Source organism: Bufo gargarizans, chromosome 1 (assembly GCF_014858855.1).
Source record: "Bufo gargarizans isolate SCDJY-AF-19 chromosome 1, ASM1485885v1, whole genome shotgun sequence".
Classification (NCBI taxonomy): Eukaryota; Metazoa; Chordata; class Amphibia; order Anura; family Bufonidae; genus Bufo; species Bufo gargarizans.
In genome coordinates, this window is record NC_058080.1 from 243,190,349 (window position 1) to 243,208,749 (window position 18,401).

At 47.0% G+C, this 18,401-nt stretch overlaps 1 protein-coding gene across 2 annotated transcripts in view; it reads left to right on the plus strand.

The window, feature by feature from the left end:
* The window catches only part of METAP1 (methionyl aminopeptidase 1), a 38,749-nt gene that overhangs the window by 10,076 nt on the left and 10,272 nt on the right, over nucleotides 1-18,401 (plus strand). The gene's annotated exons all lie outside the window — the stretch shown is intronic.

Here is an 18,401-nt window from a genome sequence, read left to right on the forward strand (position 1 = left end):
TCAGGGCCATAAATAATGAGTTTGGTTTGGCTCTTAAGTCTTAACCCTTGCTTTGTTACTGGGAAAAATGGATTAAAATTGAAAATTTGCCCAAAAATGGAAATTCTGAAATTTCATCTCCATTTGCCAATAACTCTTGTGGAACACCTAAGGCTGGGTTCACACCTGAGCGTTGCGCAAACGCGCGTTTTAGTCACGCATTTTTATGCGCGTTTTTTGTAATAGTAAACGCGCGTTTGACGCGCGTTTGTGATTGACTACAGTGTCCTACGGCCACAAACGCGCGTCGAAACGCCCCAAAGTCGCTCATGTACTTTTTTGAGCGGTGGGCGTTTTACAGCGCGATCGTACGCGCTGTAAAACGCCCAGGTGTGAACCATTCCCATAGGGAATCATTGGTTTCTCCTTGTTGAGCGTTTTACAGCGCGTAGGAACGCGCTGTAAAACGCTCCAGGTGTGAACCCAGCCTAAAGGGTTAACAGCGTTTGTAAAACCTGTTTTGAATACCTTGAGGGGTGTAGTTTCTTAGATAGGGTCACTTTTATGGAGTTTCTACTCTAGGGTTGCGTTAGGGGGGGCTTCAAATGGGACATGGTGTCAAAAAAAAACTGTCCAGCAAAATCTGCCTTCCAAAAACCGTATGGCATTCCTTTCATTCTGCGCCCTGCCGTGTGCCCGCACAGTAGTTTACGACCACATATGGGGTGTTTCTGTAAACTACAGAATCGGGGCCATAAATATTGAGTTTGGTTTGGCTGTTAACCCTTGCTTTGTAACTGGAAAAAAAATATTAAAATGGAAAATCTGCCCAAAAAGTGAAATTTTGAAATTGTATCTCTATTTTCCATTAATTCTTGTGGAACACCTAAAGGGTTAACAAAGTTTGTAAAATCAGTTTTGAATACCTTGAGGGGTGTAGTTTATAGAATGGGGTCATTTTTGGGTGGTTTCTATTATGTAAGCCTCCCTAAAAATTGGGTTTTTGAAAATTTCTGAAAAATTTCAAGATTTGCTTATAAACTTCTAAGCCTTGTAACATCCCCAAAAAATAAAATATAATTCCCAAAATGATCCAAGCATGAAGTAGACATATGGGGAATGTAAAAGTAATTATTTTTGGAGGAATTACTATGTATTAGAGAAATTGAAACTTTGACATTTGCATTTTTTTTTTTTACAAACTTTTTTTTTTATAAATAAAAATGTTTTTACTTCATTTTACCAGTGTCAGAAGTACAATATGTGACGAAAAAACAATCTCAGAATGGTCTGGATAAGTCAGAGCGTTTTAAAGTTATCACCACTTAAAGTGACACTGGTTAGATTTGCAAAAAATGGCCTGGTCCTTAATGTGAAATAAGGCTATGTCCTAAAGGGGTTAAGTACAGAAGAATACATTCAGAAATACTGCAGCATATATTTAGTGCAACAGAAGTGCCAGCTGTTACATTCAGTTCAGAGCTTGGCATTCCCTTTCACCAGTTATAAAATACTTTTCATTCATATTAGCTAAAGTCATAGAGAGCCCTCTGAACACATTGGATCAGTCCTTGTATAATCTAGCCTGTCACCCTCTTCCCACTACCCTCTTTCCCTTACTACTTTCCGGTAACATTGTCCACCTTCATGTAGCCCTTCTTCCCTTCTTCCTTTTGACATTTCTTCTAATCCTCTCTTACCATCATGCTCCTTTTAATAGCAGCATGAAGACTGGGGAAGTACCTGAGCTACTACGGATTTGTATGCCAGCAATGGGATCTATACCCATCAAAAACTATAAAAGCAGCATTTCAATAAAATGTTTCTTAAAAGGAACCTTATCCAATATAAGCTGCAGCAGAGCAGATTCATTTATAGTTTTTGGGGGAAAAGATTCAGTAAAACTTGTAATTTTCTCATTTATATTCCTGCTCATTCTGGGCTTTGAAGTCAAGGAGGCGGTCTTATCAGTGATTGACAGCTAGGGCTGAAACGATTATTCGAATAACTCGATTAAATCGAGTCAAAAAATTCATCGATGCAGTTTCCCTGCATCGAGGAATCGTTTACATCACGTGATCACGGAGCGGGATTGAAATTAAGCGTCTCACTCACCGCTTCCGTGTCCTCCGGAGGCCAGAGAGGCAGGACTGAGCCGACCGCACAGCGGAGGGAGGAGGAGGGGGGAGTCTCTCCCTCCCCACTGTGCGCGGCTGCCGCTGAAGACCAATGAGGACAGAGTAGGAGGAGGAGGGGAGGGACTGTGGCCACCAATAATTGTGCCGGCCATATCCCACAGGGTCCCCCTCCTCCCCCCCATCATTGGTGGCAGTGTCAGTTCCGATCGGAGCCCCAGCAGTGTAATGCTGGGGCTCCGATCGGTTACCATGGCAGCCAGGACGCTACTGAAGTCCTGGCTGCCATGGTATGTTAGTGAGCAGAGAGCAGCGCATTATACTCACGTGCGCTGTGGCCGCCGGTCGCTCCTTCTTCTGTCTGTGCGGCGGATTGCTAATGCTTACAGCATTAGCAATGCGCCGCACAGACCTATGAGAAGGAGCGACCGCCGGCCACAGCGCACGTGAGTATAATGCGCTGCTCTGCTCACTAACATACCATGGCAGCCAGGACTTCAGTAGCGTGACTCCTGGCTGCCATGGTAACCGATCGGAGCCCCAGCATTACACTGCTGGGGCTCCGATCGGAACTGACACTGCCACCAATGATGGGGGGGGGGGGGGAGGAGGGGGACCCTGTGGCCACTGCCACCAATGATTAATACTGGGGAGGGAGGGAGGGGGGCGGGTTGCGTTACCAGAGGGGGCAGGCAGATCAGAGGCTGGGGGGAGGCAGATCAGAGGCTGGGGGGAGGCAGATCAGAGGCTGGGGGGAGGGGGGGAGGCAGATCAGAGGCTGGGGGGAGGGGGGCAGGCAGATCAGAGGCTGGGGGGAGGGGGGCAGGCAGATCAGAGGCTGGGGGGAGGGGGGCAGGCAGATCAGAGGCTGGGGGGAGGGGGGCAGGCAGATGGAGAGAGAGTGGTTAATGGAGGCTGCAAACACCACCTTGGCATGTATAAAGTTATTGGTTTAGAGAGGGGTTAATGAAGGCACCTCCAAGGTGCTTTCATTAACCTCTTCAAACCAATAACTTTATACATGCCTAATGCCAAGGTGCTTCCATTAACCCCTCCAAACCCAATGGGCATGTATAAAGTTATTGGTTTGGAGGGGTTAATGGAAGCACCTTGGCATTAGGCATGTATAAAGTTATTAACCCCTTCAAACCAATACCTTTATACATACCTAATTACGTACGTTATTTTAAGTAGCTTTTTCTTATTAGATTACTCGATGAATCGAGAAATATAATCGATAGAATACTCGATTACAAAAATATTCGTTTACTGCAGCCCTATTGACAGCTATTTCTGTATACACAGTCATAGAGGGAAGACTGTCAATTACTGATAGGACCGCCTCCTTGACCTCAAATCCAGAATGAGCAGGAATTTAAGTGAATAAATTACATTTTAACAATCTGCCCAGCTCCTCCTGCTCTAGTACATGCTGCCTTCTGCTTAGACACCATGTTCAGTGTGACGGGTCTTTAAAAATGCCGCCCACTTGTGAGAGCAGCGGGCACCGTAGCCACTAGGTTTGTGCTGCTTTGTAAAGTAGATACCAGGGGCTAATTCTCTGCAATAACAGTGCCGATTGCAGGTATTTAACCCCTAAGATGCCATGGTCAAATGTGACCATGGCATCTGAGAGTGCAAAACCCGCAAGAGCTGCACTTCCAGGCTTGGAACAGCTCCCATACGCGGTGATTGGGGGAGATGCTTGTTCATTGTGAAAGGCCAGCAGCCAGCTGGGGTCTCTATTTCCTTTCACAGTTCCATTCCAAAACTCCTGCAGGTGGCAGCACTATATTACAGTATATGTAATCTTCTATTTATCAATGGATTGGGGGCTAAAAAAGTGGAAAAAAATGCAAAAATTTCCACAGAATAAAAATTAACAATCAAGATAACCACAGCTGCTTAATGGGAAAAACAAATCAGAAGGCCGGTTTGCAGTATTTTGTCACTTAACATACCCAAATTAATTTTTTTACGAAAAGTCATACAAACTCCATGATGGTATAAATAAAAATTGCAGATTGTCCCACAAAAAATGAGCCCTCACAAAGCTCTGTAGACGTAAAAAAGTTATGGAGGTCAGAATATGGCGATACAAAGAAAAAATAAAAATTCCCCGCACCCCTGACAGCACCCATGTGACTAGGACCTCTCATCCAGGACAGGAAACCTGAAGAGATGAAATTGTTCACACCCCTACCACACCTCATTTCAGGTTTCCTGTCCTCTGGATAGGAGGTACCCGAGGAGCTCTGGCTCCTACCGTTGCTTGGTTCTCACCTCAGGAGGCTGGGGAGGTCCAGGTCTACTACACCGTAAAGCAGGCATCCTCAAACTGCGGCCCTCCAGCTGTTGTAAAACTACAACTCCCACAATGCCCTGCTGTAGGCTGATACCTGTAGTCTGTTCACGCATGCTGGGAGTTGTAGTTTTGCAACAGCTGGAGGGCCGCAGTTTGAGGATGCCTGCCGTAAAGGGACCTATCCCTGGCAGCGTCAGTCTCTTGGGGGAGCCGCTGCCCGAGCCTGCTCTTCCTCATGCCTTCTCCCAAGCCTCATTGAGGAGCCGCTGTGGCCGTGTTTAGGCGGCTCCCGATCCATTTCAGCGGGGTGCCTGGCGTCCTGCTTCCAAGATGGTGGCATGTGCTTCTTTGGCATCTGCGCATGCGCAGGCTCAATGTCCTTTCCGGGCCAGAAGAGGTGTGGGCATCCTCATGCTTTGGATTAGGCATTTTTGGGCCTGAGGTTAAAAGGAGCCGAGGCGCGTTTTATAAATTGGCAGCAGGAGAAGGCAGCCAGCCTTGTGTGCACACAGTGCTGGGCAGGATCTGGGTTTCCACCAGCATGTCGGAACCAGGTGATGCAGGATGTGCCGACCCCCTGGAGCCCTCGAGGCCCACAAGCCCGGTGTTGGTCCCGAGGAGTGGTGAAGCTTGACTCTACTACTGGTGAGATTTATCCTCTCCTAATTTATTTTGGGTGGTGTTTTGCTTTTATTGTTATAGGTAGCAAAAAAACGAAAATCATTCAGAAAGACTAAAACATAAAGAATGTGGAGAATGTAGAGTTGCCTTAGAAGCCCCTTATATTAAACCTATATGTCAAGCATGTATAGATAAGTTGGTTATGGAGTAGTCTCACAGCTTATCCAAAAATATTAAGGCCTTGGTAAGGTCAGAAGTTAAATCTTCTATTAAATCACTCATTTGGAGTCGCCCAAGATCTATCTATAATAAGGACTCTGATTTAGATTTTTCTGGGGAGGACGAGGATAGAGAATCCGGCCAGGCCTCTTCAGATGATTTCTTCTCTTCAGATGTGGCTTTAGCGGGGAGGGCTCTTTTTCCACCAGAAGATACCAAGCCTTTACTTAAAGTCGTTAAAACCACCATGCAATTGGAGGATATAAAACAACCTAAATCTATTGCTGACCAGGTTTTTGAGGGTCTCTGCCCTAAAAGTCATAGGGCCAGATTTATCATTACTCTGACAGCTCACTCCACTTTCACATATGGCTAAAGTCAGTTTTAGCCAAGTCAGATTTATGAACGGCCCTTTAAGACTGTAATAAATGTGGTTTGACGGTAGCAGTTTATCAGTCAGTAAGCGTCTTTACGAAAAAGTCGCACGTTCTTTACGAAAAAGTCGCACGTTCTTTACGAAAAAGTCGCACGTTCTTTACGAAAAAGTCGCACGTTCTTTACGAAAAAGTCGCACAAGATAAGCATGGTCCTCACTGAAGTGAAATTGTGCATTTTTTTGCGACTTTTTAAATAGTCGCAATAGTAAATCTGTCTAGAGATTAATTTACAGAAGAAAACACGCCCACTTTCAGAAAACTGGCAAGCATAGTGCAGAGCAGAAAAAAGTCGCAGTTTTAGTGATTGCGCAAAAATTTGCAACTTTTTCACTCCATTATTCTGACTTGAGCTAATGATAAATCTGGCCCATAGAGTTTTCCCCTTTCATAAAAATATGGAACCCCTTATCAGAAAAACATTGGAATCTTTTTTTTTTATTTTTTATTCCTAATTCTGTAAAAAGCAAATATCCGATTGAGGAGTCGGCAGCGGGTGTCTGGGACAGAGCCCCCACGATAGATGCCCCGGTAGCTAAAATAGCCCAAAAATCTGCTCTACCATTTGATCACTTAGGCTGCTTAGGAGATCCGTTAGATAAAAAAACAGGCGTCTATCTTAGATGTGCTTGGGAGTCTTCTTCAACAAGTCTTAGGCCGGCAATTGCCACCTCTTAGGTCTTCAGGTCCTTAAGGCTAGGGTTAGATCAGCTGGAGTCGCATATTAAGGACACAATACCTAGAGAGGAATTACTATCTTCCCACCCTACCTTTTCTAAAGCCGCAGACTTCCTGGCGGACTCCTCTACTGATGTGATCCGTTTTTCTGCCAGAGCAGCTGCCATGTCTAATGCAGCTAGACGGGCTATCTGGCTTAAATCATGGAAGGGGGATCAGGGTTCTAAGTCTAGACTTTGCTCTCTTCCATGTGAGGGTTCTAGGTTGTTTGGTTCCTCGCTTGATGACATCCTAGAGAGGGCCTCAGATAAGAAGAGGGGTTTTCTGATTCCTCATAAAACTTCCTTTTTTTGTAAATCCCAGGCCAGGTTTAAAAGACAAGAGAGGAGGCAGGGAGAAATATCCTAAAATATCTGGGGGAGTTTTGTTCAAGCCCCAGGACAAAAGACTAAAGGACAAACAACAATGATGCCAGATCTCAGGTGTGGGGAAGACTGTCTCAGTTTCTCCCAGCCTGGAGGTCCATTTCCCAGAACAAATGGATCTTAAGTGTGATAGGAATTCCATCCAGAATCCATTTTTTTTCTCATCCCCCAGATATTTTTTGCCCAGACAGCTTGTCCCAAAAGTCCGGAAAGAAGAAATGCTTTGGAGTTAGGAGTTTTCTCCCTCTTGGACAAAGGGGTAGTTTGCCCGCTTCCCAAAACATGGAACATTCAGAGTGATTTTAAATCTAAAAAAATTAAACAAATCTCTGGTCTACAAAAAATTAACTGTAAATCTCCCCTTCCAGGTTTGCTGGATGGCAAGCTTGGATCTGGAGGATGCATATTACCATGTTCCAATCCATGCTTCCTCCCAAAAGTTTTTAAGAACAGCAGCGTGGGTCCAGGGAGAGTTACTGCATCTCCAATACAGAGCGCTGCCCTTTGGGGTTTCTCAGGCTCCCAGAGTCTTTTTCCAAAGTAGTAGCAGAAGTAACGGCTTTTGTAAGACTGTCTTTCTGGAATTGAGTTAGTGCCCTATCTGGATGATTTTTTAATAGTCTTTCAATCAAAAGAGAGACTAGAAAATGATATAAAATTCCTCTGCTCCAAATCTAGGATGGAAAATAAATTGAAAAAAATCATACATAATTCCTCCTCAAGCTTGCATTTTCTTAGGAATTCAGCTGGACTACCGTCTGCAAAGAAGTTTTCTTTCGCTTCCAAGGAAGGAGTCAATCAGGGAACAAGTATGGTCAGTCTTCCTTTCTTACCAGTGTACTTTCAGGGAAGCAATAGCGGCACTCGGGCAGATGACATCAGCGATTCCAGCAGTACCTTGTGCACAGATCTACTCCAGAGAACTTCAAGCAAACATCCTAAAATAATGGGATGGCTCCCCTTATTCCTTTGATCAGAGTTTCCACCTTTCTTCAAAGACAAGACTCTCCCTGTTGTGGTGGACAATTCCAGAGAATCTATCCGCAGGGGTTACATGGACATTTTTTAAACCCAACTATAATTACCACAGAGGCCAGCCCTTTGGGTTGGGGGGCTCACTCTCAGAACAGGTGCTAGCAGGGGAGATGGGTCTTGAACACGAAAGCATCCTCCAATTTCAAGGAGTTAAAGGCAGTAGAGATGGCACTGAAGTTGGCTATACCAGAGGTAAAACACAGGAAGATTGTCTTCTATTCTGACAATTCTACAATAGTGGCCTACATAAACCGTCAAAGGGGAACGAGAGTCCCTTCCCTTTTACTTCTATGCCAGAATATCTTTTATATAGCAGAGGAGAGAAGGCTTTTTCTGTCAGCAGAGCATCTGAAGGGAAAGGAGAACGTCATAGCAGACTTCCTAAGTCGAGTCTCCTTAAAACAAGGAGAATGGTGTCTAAACAAAGACATTTCTCGCTGGTATCATTGGGGGACACAGGACCGTGGGGTATAGCTTGCTGCTGCCACTAGGAGGCGACACTAGGCTGAAAAGTGATAACTCCTCCCCTGCAGGCTATACCCCCTCCAGCCTGGAGAGAGCATATCAGTTTTTAGCTTAGTGTCGTAGGAGGCAGACCTCCCTGCTTAGCAGGGTGGCTCTTTTACAATTTTGTTTTTATTTTATTTTATTTTATTAGGTTAAGGGGCACAGATTCGCATGCGTCTCTGTCTCCCTGGGAGGCTGGCCGGTGTTGCCTGCTCCACCGCCCTGCCTCCCCCCAAGAAGACAAAGCGGACCAGGGCAGCCTCGCTCCCCTGCTTCCCGCCAGCAAGAGGGCCACCTACTCTCCAGCCCTTCTCTACCTGGACCCCTGATGCCTGGTGCCAGCGGTCGTGGGGTGGCCCTGTTGGTACAAGATTAAGGGTGAAGACCACAGATGAAGACAGGTGAGTTTTACTGTCCCTCCCTGTCCCCCTCACATGGCCACCTTCTGGAGGGGGTAACGAATCCTCCACCCGTCGCCCAGCTCTCCTCAGTAGAAAGGGTTAATCCCATTCCGCGGCGACGGCATCTTATTTTCACCCCTTCCCGATCTAAAACAGGCGCCTTCTGCGCCCTATTCCGGTCACCCCGCTCTCCGACCGACCGGGTGGCTTCCCGGCCGGCCAAGCGACGCATCTTCTCGGCGGCTCCTTTTCAGGAGCCCGCTAAGCCGTCCCAGGAGAGCAGGCAGAACGGTTCCCCTACTCGGCCGGACGCCGCAAAATCTAGGCCCCGGCTTTATTCGGGCCTACCTTTTCTATTTCTTTCTTTTCCCTCCGGCCACGCTATTTACTCCTCCGATGGGCTTCCGCGGTCAGTGGACACAGGCGACCGCATTCTGGACATCGCTCCAGGTACGCTCTGTGCTGACTAGCGGTGAGTTCGGTCGGCCGGCGTGATAATTTAGTCCCCGGCTTTGCGGCCTTCTAGGCCGGACCTTCCTCCCTCATTTCAGGCCCCTGTTTACTCTAGTTTTCTGTCTGCAGGCACAATGTGCCTTAATATTGCAGTATACAGCCCTCCCTGACCTCCTCTCCATATCAGGCTAGGTCCTCACCAAAAAAATAAATAAAAAAAAATAAAAATAAAAAAAAAATTATTATGCGCATACAGATCCTGCCTTCCTCAGCACACAAAATCCAATGGAGTGCATCTGAGGGATCCCAATCCGCCCTCCGAGGCCGTTTGGTTGATTATGCTCCAACTGCGCAAAATCCAGTGGAGTGCATCTGAGGGATCCCAATCCGCCCTCCGAGGCCGTTTGGTTGATTATGCTCCAACTGCGCAAAATCCAGTGGAGTACATCCGAAGGGTCCCCAATCCGTCCTCCGGGCCGTTTGGTTGATAATGCTCCAACTGCATAAATCCAGTGGAGTACATCTGGAGGATCCCAATCCGCCCTCTGAGGCAGTTTGGTTGATTACGCTCCAACTGCGCAAATCCAGTGGAGTACATCTGAAGGGATTCCCATTCCGCCCTCCGGGCCGTTTGGTTGATAATGCTCCAACTGCATACATCCAGTGGGGTACATCTGGAGGATCCCAATCCGCCCTCTGAGGTCGTTTGGTTGATTATGCTCCAACTGCGCAAATCCAGTGGAGTACATCTGAGGGATTCCCATTCCGCCCTCTGGGCCGTTTGGTTGATAATGCTCCAACTACGTAAATCCAGTGGAGTACATCCGAAGGGTCCCCAATCCGCCCTCCGGGCCGTTTGGTTGATCATGCTCCAACTGCATAAATCCAGTGGGGTACATCTGGAGGATCCCAATCCGCCCTCTGAGGCCGGTGGGTTAATGGTGCTACAACTGCGCAAAAATCCAGTTGAGGACAACTGAAACTTCCCATCAACCCTCCGGGGGCGTCTGTTTGAGTTTCTCCTCCTGCGCAACTCAGCGGAGGACCTCTGGAAGTTCCCAATCCACCCTCCTGGGTCGTTTGGTTAATAGAGCACCGTCTAGAGCACCGTCTGGTCGGTGAGCAGACCTTTAGTTCCATTCCACCTCCGGAGTAGTTTGGTTCTTATATCAACACCGCCACAGCCTGCAACAGCCATGGGCTAGAGGCTGAGAGGTGGAACTGCGCACGTGTGGGCCGAAGCAGGACAGTTATTCGGACTCCGACATGAATCCGGATTATTTTTCCTAGATTACGTCCGTGCTAACCGGTTCTGGTGTAGCGTTAACCCCTTCCTTAGGCACCATTTACTCTTCTACTAGATACAGTGCTTAATTTGGGTATTACCTCCTTCCTGAGGTGGACTGACCTCACTAGCATTAGCCTCAATGCCAGCCATAGGTGCCCCTCGTTCTGTGAGTGGCGGAATTGAAGTTCCACTGAGCTCAGTATAGTCAGCATACATTAACCTTTTGTATAGGTGGCATTATGGCATTCTCACTGCTGTCGCAGTGTTTACGTACGCATTACCCCCTTACTGGGGTAGGATGATGGCACTTCCCACAGAGTACAGAACTCGTCATTTGCAAGTTCCTGCTAGGTGCGTTACCCCCTTCGATGGGTGTTGTATTTGCACTACCTCGGGTTACTGTACTTACTGGATATGTTACTCCCGATCATAGGTAAAGCGTTGGCACTGCCACTGGGCGCAGTGTTTGACGTAGATTTTTCCCCCTCCATTGAGTGGGTAATTACACTTCCGTAGATCGCGGTTCTGACTATCTCGCTACCCCCTTCCCTAACCGGGGGTTTGCGCTTCCGTTGGTCTCCCATTTGCCATCACATACTTCCTAGGGCATTACGCTCTACAAACGATCCAGTTACGGGGGAATCACTATGCCTCTTTGCATGCTGTATTTCAGCTACGCCACGACTCTAGATGCCTTGGTTTCTTTCACAGGTGGTCTGTGGCAACAGTCGGTACCGCTGGTGCCTGATATTCTCCATCTAGTGGCATATGGATTCTGCCACTGGATACTATGGATACTCTCATATTGTATCCCTTTTTCTTCATGCACTTATTGGACACAAGATTGTGGCCTTTGTGCTCTAAGGGGGTCACCAGCCTTGTGTGTCCTAGAGACTCCCTATCCCTATGAGCCTCCACCGTTTCATGTCAATCACACTGCACAGAGTACTGTGGTCAAGATCCAGCAAGCCGAATATTCCACCGACTCCGGGTGCTTCGTCCACCACTCATCCTTGTCTGGGTGAGGGCGTTATGCTGGCAATCTGCAGTGGCTACTACAACGGCTTCTCCTTCGCAGGGTAGTCTTCATGCTAGGGCTAGATGCTCCTAATCGCTGTAGCGAGACGGCCCCCCTCAGGTAGGGGTTCTGCCCTGGTACTAATTCGGCAGTTGCTCCTATTCAGCGCCCTTGTCAGGTGGAGGGTTTAAGGTTAGCTCTACTGGCTGGGCCAGCTTGATACCAGCACTTCTACTGAATGTCCTCAGGCCTTCCCCTCATGTCCACTCTGGCGGAGCATGCGGTAGCCCCTTCCGCACAAGGGGTGTTTGAGTCACCACTACATGCTGAGGTTCCTTCTGCACAGTTCTTTCGTCAGGCAACGGATTCCTCTAACAAGAGTTTCAGTGACCTCTACGGTGTGGCCTACTCCTCGGCTGGAGTATGGCGTGAGCATTACTCTTGGGGCTTCCCTTGTAGGGCCTCCCTTCAGGCGGAGGATCGCATCACCACTGGACGCTGTGGAGCTCCAGTCTCACATGGGAATGGGCTTTAGTTCTGGCCTCTTTCTGGTTTACTACCAATGGGGGTCCGTGGCTCTGACAACTGTTGTCCTTCTGCCACATCCAATCCATATCCATGTTTGAGAGAGGCTCTAGATGTGAGCCGAAACGCGTCACAGTGTTGTATGTGACCAATAGAGACATCATCTTTTGTTGAAGACTACAATGAGTGCCGGTCCTCTTCATTATTATTGTTGACTATTGTCCTTCTGTCGTCGGCTCGGAGATGGCGATGGTGTAGTTACCATGGCTGATCAGCACCTACCTTTTGAGTGCGTTCTACTGAGTAGATCAGTCCCTACGGCACTCGTCAACACTAGATTGCCGTTCTAAGCGGGACCTGGATTCTAGTAGTCATACCGTAACGCCATTGGTGCTACCTCTCTTCAGATGTCAGTGATATCGCCTCAAGCCAATGGTGGTTGTTCATTCACTGCTCATTCCGGGTGTTGACTGAGAGCCTTCCCAAGACGGGTAGAGCGGGTGTCTGTTACGACGTTCCCCGCTAGTAGGGGTTTCGTCCCCGGTACGGATCACACGTTTCCTTTCCGGTCTCCCCTCGTGGTGGATGACTGATCTCCTTATCCTCCTGTCTAGCTGACCAGTAGTCGTGGGTTGTACGGCTCTGGAAGCCCATCTCTATTTTTTCACGGACCCAGGGTTCCTCGGGTATGGTGGAGGCGTTGGACGTCGTAGTCGAACTTCACCCGACAAGAGTATTTCTCTCATCTTTGTTCCACTCATCTGCCCTTCCAGGCAGCGTTGCCGCTTTGTTGAAATATGGTCACTGACGGGGCTTCCCATCACTGGCGGTGCTCTCGTTGGCTTTACTTTGCCTTTCCCGTGGGGCATTGATACTTTGGCCTGCAGTGGGGCACGCCTGGCTCAGGCGTTTGTTTCTTAGTGATTCTCAGGCAGTTTCTCTCACTAGAAATCTCACCACCAGCCTCTATGGCTATAAGGGCGTTGGTCTACCAATATTCCGCTCCCTAGGGGGTGTTCTCTGGGCCAGAGGTGAATCCTACGGACTTGGCCTTTTTAGTTCTGCTTCCACAGCTGCGGCCAGGAGCCAGCTGTTTGGTGGCGTTATTTTTTATTTTTATTTCTTTCTCTGAATTGATTTGCCTTCTTGTACGTACTTTTTTCTTTGAGTATGGCATAGGGCAGTGTTCCGTCCAGGATCCTCTTTTTTCGCAGAAGGTGGTCGCCTTTCCACGCCTTGCAGACATGGGTTTCTCTTCTTTCTCCCTCGTAGTACATGGACCGGGCTCTCCATCAGCCATGTGATTTGGCCTCTGAACTTGCTTGTCCTTGTCTAGCGCTTACAGCCCTACGGACTTCTACCAATTCTTATCTTGGGGTCCTTGTCAAGGCTGACGGCCTCCAAGGGATGTTTTCCAGATAGATCCGTTCAACAGTTGCTCGGGCATGCGCCCTCGGGTAGGCAACGCCCAGCTGAGTCTTGGCCCACCCGACCAGCGGTCGGCGTTTCTCGGGTCCATCTCCTCCATGCAGTAGCTTCCAGTGTGGAAGGCGGTATCTTGGTCTTCCGGGCACACGTTCATCAAGTCTTACCGGGTGCCTTCCTAGGCGCCGGCGGGTACTGTTCCAAGCAGCAAATTCTTGTAGGCGGCAGTGAGTTACGCATCCTCGAGGGCGTTTCTTTCTCCATGGGCATGTGATTTGTTCCCTCCCCGTGGACTGCTTTAGGACGTCCCACGGTCCTGTGTCCCCCAATGATACCAGCGAGAAAACGAGATTTTTGTGAAACTCACCTGTAAAATCTCTTTCTCGCGTGGTTCATTGGGGGACACAGCTCCCACCCAGTAATTTCTGTTTGCTGTGATTGTTGGCGGTTGTGGAGCCAGTATGGCCCCAGTTCTGGTTTGCTCCGGCTGGCGTTGGTCATTTGTTGGTTGTTTACCGTATGGTTATTTTTTTCCTACTCCTATTGCTTGGGCACAAACTGATATGCTCTCTCCAGGCTGGAGGGGGTATAGCCTGCAGGGGAGGAGTTATCACTTTTCAGCCTAGTGTCGCCTCCTAGTGGCAGCAGCAAGCTATACCCCACGGTCCTGTGTCCCCCAATGAACCACGCGAGAAAGAGATTTTACAGGTGAGTTTCACAAAAATCTCGTTTTTTTTGCAAATAGTCCAGAGGTATGGTCTTTCCACAGTGGACCTTTTTGCCTCAAGAGCCAAAAGAAAATTACAGAGGTTCTTCTCCCTCAACCATTTGGATGGCCCGTTAGCAATAGATAGGTTAGCACAGGTCTGGAGCCAGAAATTAGGGTATGCCTTCCCTCCATTTTGCCTTATTCCCCAGGTATTGAAGAAAATATAGAGAGGAGGCCTCTGTCATCCTGATCGCTCCAATGTGGTTAAAGAGGTCCAGGTACTCCAGTCTGCTAAAGTTGGCAGTAGAGCCTCCGTGGTCCCTTCTGTTGCGAGGATCTTCAGTACCAGGGTCCGCTAGTCCATCCCAGCCCAGATATTCTCCATCTCTCGGTGTGGATTTTGAAAGGGAAGTTTGGTCTAGAAGGGGATTATCCATCAAAGTAGTCTCCACTATGCTGAATAGTAGGAAGGTGGTTACCTCAAGAAAATATAACAAAGTTTGGAATGTTTTTTTCAGCCTTTTTAGGATATAGCCCAAATACCAATTGCCAATATATTACCCATATACCAAAGATCCTAGAGTTTTTGCAAGCAGGGCTAGACAGGAATCTTGAAAGTCCAGGTAGCTGCTTTTAAGTTATTTCTTTGATTCCAGATTAGCAGATCATCCATGGATTAAAAGATTCTCTCTAAGTGAGATTTCTATTAAAATGCTTACTTTCAAAATAGCCTTCCTTTTAGCTATACCATCTGCTAGATGGGTTTCAGAAATTCAAGCTTTCTCTGCCTTTCCTCCCTATACTACTATTTCAGAGGAAAGGGTGATTATTAGAATGCTTTCAGCCTAAGACGGTCTACGATTTTCATAGAAGTCAGGATGTAATTCTTCCCTCCTTCTGTCCGTATCCAACCAATATGTTAGAAGAAAGATTCTATTGCCTGGATGTCAGAAGGTGTTTAGTATGTTACCTGGACTCCACTTCATCTTGGAGAATAGATGAGAATCTCCTTATTCAGTTTTTGGGTAAAGCTAGAAGGCGCAAAGTCTATACTAGTGTTATTGCTAGATGGGTAAAGAACTTTATTTCCCTGGCTTATTCTTCCCTTAACCTGAATCCTCCTTCGAGATTCGGGGCTCATTCCACCAGATCTGTGGCGGCCTCTTGGGTGGAGAGAGCGGATGATTCTCCAGCCCGGATATGCAGAGCTGCTACTTGGAGCTCTCCCCATACCTTTTTTTAGACATTTACAGACTACATCTTGAAAAGTGTTACAAGCTGACTTACTCTTACCATGACGGCACCCCCAAAAATTTCCCTCCATTAAAAAAGGGGAGGGGGGGGGGGGGAAGGATGTATACATACATATGGTAGCTGGTAAAGTTGCTTTCCTAGAAGATATTAGAAGAGATATATAATTTACCAGATTGGTTCTCTTTACCACTTTGTGTTGGTTTCTGTTTTCAACCACCTTGTTGTTGGTGGTTGGCACGCCTCCGGAGGTGTGTTTATTAGAATCACTGAGGTGTGGTGGGGGTGTGAACCATTTTATCTCTTCAGGATTCCTGTCCTGAATGGGAGGTCCTAGGCGCATGGGTGCCGTCATGGGTTTTAAGAAAAACAATTACCGGCAAGAGTAATTGTTTTTCCATAGCTTTTTTTGGTTCGGTATTAAAACACAAGAAAAACTGTATAAATGTGGTATCGTTGTAATCGTATTGACCTGGAGAATAAAAAGAACAAGTCAGTTTTACCACATAGGGAACGCTGTAAAAACAAAACCTGTAAAACTGTGTTGGAATTGGGGTTGTTTCGATACCAAAATTTTGATTCGGTTTCAATAGAATAAAGTATTGCGATACTCTATACCATATATCGATTCATGCAAAAAATAATTTAAAAAAAAACACCAAAAAATGCCGCGTGCATTCTGCATTTTATGGAATGTCCGGCCCATAATAGAATAGTCTGATCCTATATTTTGGGGGGACAAGGTGACTAAACAAAATGGTGAATCTCGCAGTTTTTATAAAAAAAAAAAATTTTGTTACAGCGTTCACCGCATCAGACTTATTTTTTTGTGTTTTAATAGTTTGGACTTTTCGGATGTGGTGATATGTTTATTTATTTATTGTTTATATATTTTATATGTAAAATTGGGAAAGGGGGTTCAGGGCTCCAGATGGCGACCAAAATGGTCGCCAATGCGACTAAGAATGTACAAATGGCGACAAGACTTTTTAGTCTTGTCGCCATTTGCGACTAGACCCTCCGCGGCAGCTCTGCAGCTGAACAGCGACAGGCACAGGAGCTGATAGTTCTCTGCCGCCGATGTTCTTCTCAGCCTGAGTCAGCTCGGTCACCGCACACAGAGACGCTGGCAGCAGGGAGGGGAGGGGCTGGGAGGAGTGTAATCTGATCCTAGAGTGGAAGCTGCTTCTGCCAGCCCCTCCCCTCCCCGCCCACCAACCAATCAGAGCTGAGGCAAGGCAAACACTAGCAGCTCTGAGTCACTGACAAGTACAGGGAGAAAGAATCGAATGAGTCACAGGTGAAAAGAACTAAAGATCCGACTTGTGACTCATTCGATTCTTTCTTAGACTCCCTGTACAGAACCATGTTATAAGGAAAAATAATACAGTGAATAGACTTTCATCCTAGCAACCATGAGTGAAAATCACACGTCATCCGTACTTGCTTGCGATTTTCACGCTTCCCATTCACTTCTATGGGGCCTGCGTTGCGTGAAAAACGCACAACATAGAGCATGCTGCGATTTTCACGCAACGCACAAGTGATGTGTGAAAATCATCGCTCATGTGCACAGCCCCATAGAAGTGAATGGGTCCGGATTTAGTGCGGGTGCATTCCGGTATTTTGAATGCCAGATCCGGCACTAATACATTCCTATGGGAAAAAATGCTGGATCCGGCATTCAGGCAAATCTTCCGTTTTTTTCGTCTGAGATAAAACCGTAGCATGCTGCGGTTTAATCTTTTGCCTGATCAGTCAAAATGACTGAACTGAAGACATCCTGATGCATCCTGAACGGATTACTCTCCATTCAGAATGCATAGGGATATGCCTGATCAGTTCTTTTCCGATATTGAGCCCCTAGGACGGAACTCTATGCCGGAAAAGAAAAACACTAGTGTGAAAGTACCCTAATATTAAGTTTAAATCCCCCCTTTCCCAATTTTACATATAAAATATATAAACAATAAATAAATAAACATATTACATAGCGCTGTCCAAACTATTAAATTATTAAAAAATTTCTCCTATGCGGTGAGCATTCGCCATTTTTTAGTCACCTTGTCACCCCAAAAAATAGGATAGGACTGTTCTATTATGGGCCGAATGTTTCATAAAATGCGAAATGCACGCAGCTTTTTTATGGTGACGAAAGTGAATCAAAATTTTGGTATCAAAACAACCCTATGCCGATCTGATCGGCGTAGCGTTGTCACGATACCAAAATTTTTATTCGGTCTCGATTTGGCGACTAAAAATTTGATTTGGCTCCTAAATTTTTCAGTTCAGGAGCCAATGGCTACTAGGTATTTTTTTTAGTCTGGAGCACTGGGGTTATTTATACTTAACATTTTTGTGTGTTCAATTTTTTAAAATTTTTACTTTTAATGTAATAACTATTTCCCCCTTAGGGACTAGAACTTGAGATCTCTTTTGATCCCTTGTCCTATTCACCGTTATAGAGCTCTATTAGGCTGGATTCAGACCTGAGCGTTTTACAGCACGTTCCTACACGCTGTAAAACGCTCAACAGGCAAGAACCAATGATTCCCTATGGGAATGGTTCTCACCTGAGCGTTTTACAGAAGTACAGGAGCTTTTTTGGGGCGTCTTGTCGCACGTTCCCGTACATAGACTTCAGCGGGAATGCGAGACAATGGGCGTTTGCTTGTTCCGGAGCCGCGATTGTAAACGCGCATACAATCGCACATAAAGAGCGCTCCATCCCGAACGCTCAGGTCTGAACCCAGCCTTAGGGTGAATAGGACTTTACACTCTCCCTGCTGCTCTGTGCACACAGCAGCAGGGAGCTTACCATGGCAGCCAGGGCTTCAATAGCGTCCTGGCTGCCATGGTAACCGATCAGAGCCCCCAGGATTACACTGCTGGGGCTCTGATCAGAAGCTGCCACTGCACCACCAATTAGGAGGAGGGGAGGGGACCCTGTGGCCACTGCCACCAATGATTTTAATGGTGGGGGGTGGGTGGGG